The following is a 10,836-nucleotide window of genomic DNA, read 5'->3' as shown; positions in this document are numbered from 1 at the left end:
AGAGGACAAGCCAGTCAACCTGGCAAGGAGTGGAGCAGTTAGTTGAATTCCAAGCCCTGCTTCTATAGCTCATGCCCAGTCTTTGCCTTATTACTTTCTTTCTAGTCATCATAAAAAGTTCTGATGGCCTGTGTTGTACTGAAAGCACCTAAGGAGCACTGTCTGAGGGTCACCTGTGGGGAATACACTAGACAAATGCAAGTATGTGGACTGAAGAAATTAAGCAGAATTTAATCGCATCCAAACTAACTAGCTGTTACCTTGGTCAGGGTTCAGAAGAGGAATGAAAGTATGAAGAGAAACGAATGAAAGCAATAGGAATTTTTGTTTAGTTTTGAATTTATTTTATTTGTTTTGGCCACACCCAGAGGTGTGGGTTTATTCAGGGCTTACTCCTGGTTCTGTGCTCAGGGATCATTCCTGTCAGTGTTGGGGGTCTGTGTGAGGTGTCTGGGATTGAGAACTGCAGCTGTACTGTCTCAATGGCCCTTATTTTCCTTTTTAAAGTTGAGAGAGAGGACTGCAGACATACTGGGCCCTGGAAAGCCAGTGTTTGATGGATAAAGGGAAACAGAAGGAAGTGTAAGTTTTGCTGCCTATTTCGCAGTTTGATTGTGGCTAATGCTGGAGACAAATGCGCAAGATTTTGAGTTGGTTTAGAGGGGACTGAGTGAGAACAGCAGTTTTCTTATTTGCAGGTGGCTGAGTATATGATGCGGCGTGTGTGGTTGGAGGTGGTTAATGGAGGCCAAATGTTGAGAAAAGCAGCAAGGTTCCTTCATGCAGCAGGGTCTGGGCCCCAGATCTGCCATCTGACTGGCTGCAGGCTTCCTGAGAAGGGCTTTCCTGCTCCTCAGAGCACACTCTGTAACACCCAGAAGGCACGCGGAGATAGGCTGGGGATGAAGTGATGAACCTCAGCCTTCCTCTCTGCTGGCTGTGGACTGACAGGATCCATCAGCAAGTTAAGACTTGTGGTACTTCTCTACCTAGGCTTTGTCATAACAGGTGGTGCACAGAGCAGGAGAAGGACCTCGAACACTGGTCTCATGTTGGGACTTCTATCTCCAGGGCCCCACCTAGGTCCTGACATGGATGAGGGGCTTCAATATTTTCAATATCAATTATTAAATGTTCTATTTCATTTGTATTTATTTATTTTTAGTAAATATTTAGTTGTGTTTATTTATTTTTAGCAAGGGCTTCCGTGGTGGTGGGGATGGGGCTTTGGGGCTACTGGCAGTGCTTGGAGATCTCAGGGCCACCCCCAGTAGTGCTTGGGGACCACACAGTGCCACTCGACTCAGGCGCATTGTGTGCTAGGTGTGTGCTGGGCCACTTCAGCTCTTTCTTCAGTGCTCATTGAGTGGTTTAAATGTGGGATTCAAAGCAGCATCAATCTTTTAGATCTATAGCTTCCTATTTTCTCTTCTGGGTTAAATATGGTGACCCAACTCATTACATTTTTGATGTCCTGATGCAGTTTGCTTATTGATAGATTCAAATGAAGTTTCTTGCTTTGAATTCACTATAAAACTAAAAGCTGGTAATTGAGCAGACAACTTTGCCTTGAAAGGGAGTTGGCTCCGAAGTACAGGCAATCAGGGATATTGCAGGTTTAGTTTCAGACCAAGGCAATAAAGCGAATATCATAATAAAGTGAGTGGCATGAATATTTATCACAAAAAAGTGAGTGACATGAATATCTCTCCCCAGTGCATATGCTAGGTATGCTTCCACTACAAGTCTATTTAATGTGCAAGAATATTTTATCTAAAAATAATGTATCCTAATTTGAAATTGTTTTATGGGTAACATTGAAGAGATAGTAAGACACTTCCCTTTCATGCGGCTGACCTGGATTCTATCACCAGCACCGTATATGGTCGCTTGAACACAAGATGTGATTCCTGAGTCAAAAATAAGCCCTGAGCTCTGCCAGATGTATGGCCCCACCCCAATTAATTTATTGCTGAAAAATGTTAACCATAATTTGAAACTTTAGTGAATACTAATCTTTTTTGATGGTCATGGGTTTGCCTAGATGTTGGTGACTGCAATGATCAGGGTGCTGAAAGTTGAAGGCCGAGGTGACTGTTCCTGTCACTTAAAACAGGATCTCTGTGAAGGCTGCATCCTTAATTGGCTTTCCCTCTTGTGAAATATTTCTGAAATATTTCTTTCTTGCATGTGATATAACTTAGTAGTGTTTTACTAATAGTACAGCAGATAGGACCAGGGTTCGATTCCTTCGTCCCTTTCGCAGAGCCCAGCAAGCTACCAAAAGTATCCTACCCACATGGCACAGCCTGGCATGCTGCCCGTAGCATATTTGATATGCCAAAAACAGTAACAACCAGTCTCACAATGGAGATGTTACTGGTCATTCATGTGGATCCGGGATCAACTTCTCTTTGAATCTAATGTTAATGTGGCTCTCCTCAGATGGATAACAAATGTTTTTAGTGGTACTTAGGATAGGAATCTTTTCCAGAAGGCTTTCAATTTACTTTGCCCAAATTTATTAAAGGAATAATTTTCTTTGCCACTTATAGCCATAACATATAATTCCTTGGCTCTCCGCCGAGATGTGACCCGGGTGGCTGCACGTGTGTGGCCTCTCTGTTGCTGGATGACCATGATCCCGGAGGCCAGCTAAACTACTTTTGGTACCTGCAGAAATGTCTCTAGACTGTGAACTAAGCCACGGTCCCATGCCGCCTCAGGAGGGGGAAGGTATTTCTCTCTCCTTTTTTCCTTCCCGGGGGTTGGGGGGGGGGGGAAGGTGTGGTGACTGCCACCTCAATTATTGAGTACAGAGTAAATTTGACACAAATATGAGGGCTCTATTTTTGGTATGGTAAATGGCATTGACTTCAAGTCATTAGTGCCCCTGACGAGAATCAGACTATCTTTTGAAGTTTTCAAGATTTTAAGGCATTGATTTCTTGATAGTTGTGAATGTCTTAGACTGTATCTTCCTCCACCAGATGGCTGTTTTGAGTATATTAAATATTTTCTGTTTAGTGAAGCACCTCCATCAATGATCTTAGCTAGGTCTTCTGGAGGACTTGCTATATCATCTACATTACTTGCTATTTCACCTAGTACTTGTATATTATGAAGATGGGGTCTTTCCTTAAACCTCATCAACAAAACTCTGCTAATTCCAAACTCATCTTGTGAATAATCCTTACCTATCTCAACATTCATAGAACTGAAGAGAATGATGTCCTTGCTGTGGTTTTGTTGGGGGAATACAGTGGTCTAAGGAAACTTATGGCTTCTATCCATTTAGTAAAACTTCCTCCATATGAATAGTAAGTTAATTTTGCCTTCTTATGTGTTTTCTGGGGTAGTATTTAATTTCCTCATGAACTTTTCCTTTGCATTCACAACTTGGTTAAGTGCATGGTTCAAGAAGACTAACATTCAGCTTATCTTGGCATTCTACATACCTTCCTCATTAAACTTAATCATTCTAGTTTGTGATCTGAAGTTGGAGACATTTCACTCTTCCTTTCACTTGAACACTTCAGAGCTCTCATGGGGTCATTAATTGTTCCAGTTTCAATGCTGTATGTCTCAGGGACTAGGGAAGCTCAAACAGAAAATTTGCAAAGTTGTCCCCAAACAATTACAGTGATAACATCAAAGATAACTGATTAAAGATGGCCACAGTATATATAATTACAAAAATATAATAATAATAACAAAGATATGATAAACCCAAACAATATATATAACAATAACAAAGATATAATAAACTTCAAACAATTGTGAGAATTACTAAAATGGGACACACAGACACAAAGTAAGTCTAGGCTACTGGAGAAATGTCACTGATAGACTTTCCTTTTTTTTTTTGCTTTATGGGTCACAACACCTGGCAATGCACAGGGGTTACTCCTGGCTCTGCACTCAGGATTCACCCCTGGCGGTGCTCAGAGGACCATATGGGATGCTGGGAATCGAACTCGGGTCGGCCGCGTGCAAGGCAGGTGCCCTACCCACTGTACTATATCTCCAGCCCCTGATAGACTTTCTTAAGGCAAGGTTCCCACATGCCTTCAGCTTGTAAATAATGCAAAGTCTGCAAAGTGCAATAAAGCAGAGTACAATAAAAATGAGGCATGACTGTATTTACCCTCCAAATAGTGTCCTTCTTGCAATGGTATTATTTTTCCCCTTATTGCCATCAAATGCAGGACCTAAAGAGTGGTAGTCATTGATTATAGTGGGTTATCTTATATGTCTGTACCATACCTACAGTTTTATTGTGCTGGTTTCACAAAGGATACCACAGCTTTTATAAAATATGTGCTTTTAAAAAGGCAGATCTAGTTTGGTGCCTTCTTTTATACCTTTATTTCGGATGAGGGAGGTTAAGGATTGTGGTAATCTCATCTCTATGTATTTTCATAGTTGACTTCAGGGGCAATCTAGGACAGTTAAGGTTGATTACTTCTCTGGAGAAAAAGTGCTTTCAGAATTTTAGGTGCATATTAAAAGGTGCCAGACAATGAAAACAAGAAAGTTACAAGAAAATATTGTCAAGCACTAACTCCTTTTTGAATCTCAAATAAATGTTTTAGCAATTGCATTAGATTTGCTTGCACATTTGGATGATCTAATTTGTACTAGAAACTCTAAATGAATAGGGACTCTGATTGTCTTGTGTACTGTGACTTAGACACTTAGACTTGCACCATGCTGAGAAAATCTGAGGAATTCAGTACTTGTTGACAGACTTTTCAGCATTCTGAAACTATTCTCTTTTTGGGTGGGGAGTTTTGGGCCATATCTAGTAATTCTCAACTATACCTGGCCTTGTGCTCAAGTGTAATCCCTGGCCATTCTCAGGGAACTGTATGTGGTACCAGGGATTAAAGCAGTGTTGACTGCCTGCCTTTCCTCCTGTACTATCTCTCTACCTCCTGAAACTTTACTTATGTTTACAAGTCTGAATCTTGATTTTTAAGATAATTAAAATTGACTATTAAACCATAAATAGTTAATCATAATCCACTTCCTACTCTTTGCATTTGAGAGTGATGGGGTATCCCTTAGAGTTAATGAGCAGGACTACTAGACACTCCAAGGAAAGCCCAAAGGATAGAATTGAGAGGATAACTCCTGTGTCACCCTAATCGAGACTGTTGTTACTTCTGTTTCTGTATTCAGGGAAGCTGGTGGAAGGTCTAGGAAGGGGACATTATCCAGGGAAAGGTGTAGAATGACAGATATGTAGCGTTTAGGAGCATGTGTGACTTTCCTGCCATGTAGTCATTTATCTGCTCTGCCTGAGCATCAGGGGAAGGCGTGTTGTCTGAGAGAACGTTTTAGGGATGCAGCGTAAACAAGGGATGCACATCTGGTCTACATGGGGGTATTCTCTGCTAATTAGTTTGGCAGATGGAAGGTTTTTTCCTTTTCTTCTTCTTCTTTTTGTAATCCCAGGTTTTAGGAAATAATTTTCTCTTTCTGCAAGAAAACTCAAGAGGCTTTACATGTATCTTCCTGTTATTCAGTGGAATAATTCTAGGTGTCTGTTAAAGTTTAAAAGCAATAAGGTACAAAGCAGTCACGTGGTATCAGGGCAGCAGGAAGCAAAGCCCCCGCAGTCTGTATCAATATTAACTGTTCTGGCATCTGCCATCTCTGTAGGTAGCAGACTTTTACAAGTAGTACTTCACTATGTCAGGCCTGCTAGAAGGGTAGAAAATCCTTCAGAGAAACTTCAGATTTAGGGTGAGTTGAAATTGCATTTTAAGTTGCTTCTGCTAACTCCTTGTTGCCCGGGAGCCACAGATTTGGAAATGAAACACATTTCACAAATTGGACTCTCATCATTTCTTTTGGGGCAACAGCTGTCCTATTTCCTCTAATAAGGTAATAAACCTGAAAATGCAGCGTAAGCCTTGTGGGCATATGATTAGAGAAACTTGGCCACCCAGACTGAAATGCTTTGCGGTGACTGACAAGGCCGTTCCAGTTCCACAGCTCCTTCCAATTGGCTCTGGCCAGTTCTATTCCCATATTCATGTGGGAAAAAGGAAACTGGAAGGCCGGTGATGGGGAGGGATGAATTCCAAGAGCAGAACCAGACTGTAGGGAAGCATCTGAGCATCTAGATTACAAGGAGAATGGAGTTATTCAAAGGTACTTCTAATACTTGGAAGCTAGAGGGGCTCATTGCTTCTGTCCATTGGTGGGAGGAAGCCGTTCAGCCTGAATTGCTTGAAAAAACAGCCAGTGGAGGGAAGAAATTGCTCTAAAAGGGACTGGACTTTCCCTGGACTCTTGACTGTCCTCAGGATTGGTGAGCCAGATACCTTGCAGATGGTGAATAACAGCTGGCTCTTCTCATTTGCAACCCCAGCAAACTCTGTTTCTAAGTAATCCAGGATACAAGATCTTTGGTGGCTATTATACGCAGGGCCCTTTATCTTTGCTTAATAGGTGTGGATACAAAATAGTTCATACAGCATAATAAGAAAAATATCACTCCCCTTGCAAATGCTGACTGTGTACGGTAATATTCAAAGTGCTTTAAAAAGAGGTCTTTCTCTTTAGTGCTTCTATTGCCCTGCAAAGTTGGTGGCTTCACATTCATTATACATATGAAAAAGGGGAGTCTTAGGGAGGTTAAGTATCTGCTTTAGAAGTACAAATGGCTGGGTGGTTGAGACTTCCTGTAGCCTCCCTTTGTGCTTTCAGCCACTGCCCCTAAAGAGGGAAATAAAGGCAAGTACTACATAATATTTGCATGGTGCAGTGGTTTCAATTCGAGGAAACATATTCTTCAATGGTGCTAATGCTTCCTCTCTGTCACAACTGAGAACTACTGGCATTACACTTCATAATGCCAGAATTCTCAAAAGCATTTATGTACATTTTCTTATTCACAAATTAGGATTTTCCAGCCTTTACTGGACAGCTTATTTATTTACTTATTTTATTTATGTACTCAAGTTTGGGTGCTTGCTGCTCAATGAATAATATTCAAGAGACAAGAATTGATGCGAGAAATGTAGCTTCATTCAGAGGTTTGCAACACAAGGCAACGGCAGACTCACACCTCCCTGGTACCACTTGGTCTGCATGCTCACAAAGAGTAGTTCTTATAGAAGAGAACAGGGAAGGACACATTTTTAGAAAGGCTGGGTTGCAGACTGTTGGGTAGCAGGATGATCAATAAATTCTTCTATGAACTGGTCTCCTGAGACAGACCTCTTGTGAGATATTTCTAAACACAAGATAAATCATAGTGGCATCTAATTCATGTGAGATTCCCAGATAAAGTACCTGGTGGGGCCAGGGAGATAGTACAGGGGTTAGTACCTTGCAAGTACCTCACCTGAGTTTTATCCCTGGCACCATATGACCTCCTAAGCACTGCTGGCTTTGATGCTGGAGGTCCTTGGCCTCCGAGAGCACCTCTTGGGAAGACAACTCCAGCCCCTCCCCCCACCACCATCCTGCCCCGCTAATACAGGTACCTGGCTAAATGTGAACCTTGCATTTTTCATAAATGGTGAATAACTTTAAAATTGTAAGTAGTTATTAAATATTGCACAAGGTATACTAAATATTGTTTATTTCTTTTCTCTGAAAATCACGTTTATCAGTGCTTCTGATATATTTTACTTGCTAATTTGACAACTCCAAATTAAATCAGAGAGGCTTCTATGCAAAGAATGAAGCTTGGTTTGTTATTCCAGGCCACTTGGTCATTGGTCAAGGGAAAAATTTAAATGAAATGGGTAAGAAAAAATTTGGAGCAATGTCTGCTTTGCTTGTATTTACTTACCACATTTAATTAGTCTTTTTATAAAATCTTTCTGATTTCAGTGTTTTCAATCATTGATATGTTTTGTGCTATGATAATGGTTAGAAGCTTTACAAGAATTACTTAGTTTTTTTCAGTAGTTCAACTGAAGCTCTGCTAAAGCAAGATCCTCAATGCAAACTTTATTTTAATAGTTTCATGTTTTTGCCTTTTATCTGAATGCCTGTGGGACCTTTGAGGTCTTCTGAAACAAAGTTCTTCCATTAATAGGAACTTGAACTCATACACTTGAGATCAGTGGTTCTGCTTTTGAGGGCTCGTTCAAGGAGGACCAAGGTTGTGCTTTAATCCACTGATGCGCAGTGGCTGTGCAGGAGCAGTCGTTTCTGGGGTTACCACTTAATGGTTTTGAAACTGCCTTTTCTTTTGGGGTATTAAACTATTATACTTTATTGATGCATGGCTTTCTGGCAAAGGAAGTTTCTTTGGGAAATATTTTGGTGGTGTAACGATGGTGGGGTGTTACATCTTAGAAGAAGTACAGGGCTTGAGAAGTGGTCTTTAAAATTTTTGGGTTTTTGTTTTTGTAGAGTAACTTTGAAAAAAGAATAGTTAACTCTGAAAATGTGCTTGCAGAATAATTTGGAAATATATAGTGCAATATATTTTAAGCAACAAAAAAACCTATAAAACTGCATTGCAGCAACATTTGTTAAAAAGAAAAAAAAAGAGCCAAAATCGTTGCCCATGGTACTGCACTGAAATATTAGCAGGACTTTGTGAAATGAAATAAAGAAAAGTTTTATTTTCTGACAGTATTTATAAGTTTTTAAGGCCCCAATTGCCATTGCTTTAGGAATTGCCTTCCCTCTGATTGATGAAGTGTCCTAGATTCAGTTACTGTTCCCCACGTTAATTTCAGATTTGTGTTTTTTTGTTTTGTTGGGCGAATATGGATTGATAATATGCAGGAAAGTAAAAACACAAGGGAGAATTTTAATATACAATAAAAAGGAATTCCACTGTAAGTGATCTGAGAGCTCAGTCTTTTTACCCATTCTGTTTTATTTAACAACTCCCAGTCTATTAAGATTTTGCTTCACTCAACGATTTCATGTTAATCATCTTTTGTTTTATAGCCCCTTATTTTTCTGCTGGAATCAATATCCTATCAACTTCACTGACCATCTCCTTTGTGATCTAAGAGATGGTGGTAGTACAGGAGTGAATTTGTAATACCATAATTTTCTTAAAATGTTACCAGCATTTTATCCCAAACATTTCTGCCAGTTTATTTTTCTAATTTTATGACATCTCGAAAGTTGCTTCCCTGCTTTTAGAAAAGTGGGAGTGACAAAGAAAAAATATATTATAATACCTATACAAAGGTAATGTTGAAAATACAAACAGTCCATGAAATGGGGTAGATTCATACATAAGGTACGGCTGTTTTCACACTTACTGGCTGCTGCAACATATATTTGATGAATTTATTTATACCTTGCTAGAGAGGTTGGATCGTTTTAGTGAGACTATATTTTAAAGCACTTTTGGATACTGCTGGCATATTCAGATTGCCTCGATTCAAGCACAATTAATCAGTTTTGGCATCCTGTAGATATGTGCATACTGATAATTTCAGCCCCTATCCTTTTCAAAGCTTGCCTGTATTTGGCTGGGTGGCAGCTGTCCTTTATATCATTACTATAAATCCACATTGCACACCACAGGGGGCTCTGAGTTCTTTGTAAAGATTAATTTAGAAATTAAAAGTGCATTAGCCCCCTCCAAAAATACATTATCCAGATTGGAACGCCAGCATTTTTAATAAAGTAAATGATTAAATAACCTCACTTAATCTTATCACCAAATATAATTGTTTGTTGTCACAGAGACATTGGCCATGAAGTATTTCTCGATGCCAGTTGGGACATTTTATCTCACAAAAAGATTTTAGCGGTAATGATGCCACCTTCTTGATTCAACTACCAAAATTATTCATTTGAAGAAACACTGTTTTCTTTCTAAATGGAGTAATTTTCTTTGGACATGGAAGGAGCTGTTCACATGAGAAACTGTAATTTGGTTCAAGATGTATTTTGCATTGTTTTGAGTTCGTAACAAAATGTGAAACAATATATATGTACAATCTTTATCTTGCTGAAATCGCTTTGTCTTAATCCTTAAGAAAAGGTTCTAATTGCAGTTCATTAGTAAATTAATTATTATTTCTCCCACAGTTCATTTCAGAGTTTGATACTAAGGAGATAATACTTCCCGTCCTGATGCCTTCTCAAACTGCAAGAAGCAAATGAGAAAATGATTTGAATATGAAATTACTACATAGTCGGACCTAAGGATTCAACAAGACAGAGTACATGTTAACATTTGTACTGTCCAGTTATGTTAAAAATTATCGTAAGGAGTTGTTAACCATAATTTCATCATGTTTCCAACTTTAAGCATAGACATGTAGAAAAATAAGTATAAAATGCAAATGAAAAGGCAGGAATAATGGTACAGTGGGTGGGGTGCTAGCACTGCATGAGGCTCACCCAGGTTCAATCCTAGTATTCCATGTGGTCCCCTGAACCCCACCAGCAGTGATCTCTGAGCACAGAGCTAGTAATAAGCCCTGAGCACTGTGAGTGTGACATAGAAGTAAACCAACAAACCAAAACCAAGTTGCTATATAACAATATATTGAATATATAAATATACATATATAAAATAAATGTACTTATTAACCATTTGGCTTTAGAGCAGGGGATAGCTCACATGACTGGAATGCATTCCTTACATGCAGAGACCTGAAGCTCAGTCCTCAGCACTACACGACCCCTAAGCATTCCTGGGGATAGCCCTGGTGTTTTCTCAGTACATCAATACCACCGGGCCTGAGTATTGAACCTTTATTTATTTATTTTTTAGATCTCTCAACTGTGATTTATTTATTTATTTTGATCTTAACAGAAAAAAGTTTATTTATTAAAAAAAATTTTAAATTAGTGAATTACCGTGAGGTACAGTTACAGACTTACAAC

This window comes from Sorex araneus, chromosome 1 (assembly GCF_027595985.1).
Source record: "Sorex araneus isolate mSorAra2 chromosome 1, mSorAra2.pri, whole genome shotgun sequence".
Taxonomy (NCBI): domain Eukaryota; kingdom Metazoa; phylum Chordata; class Mammalia; order Eulipotyphla; family Soricidae; genus Sorex; species Sorex araneus.
Note: the sequence above shows the minus strand (reverse complement) of the source record.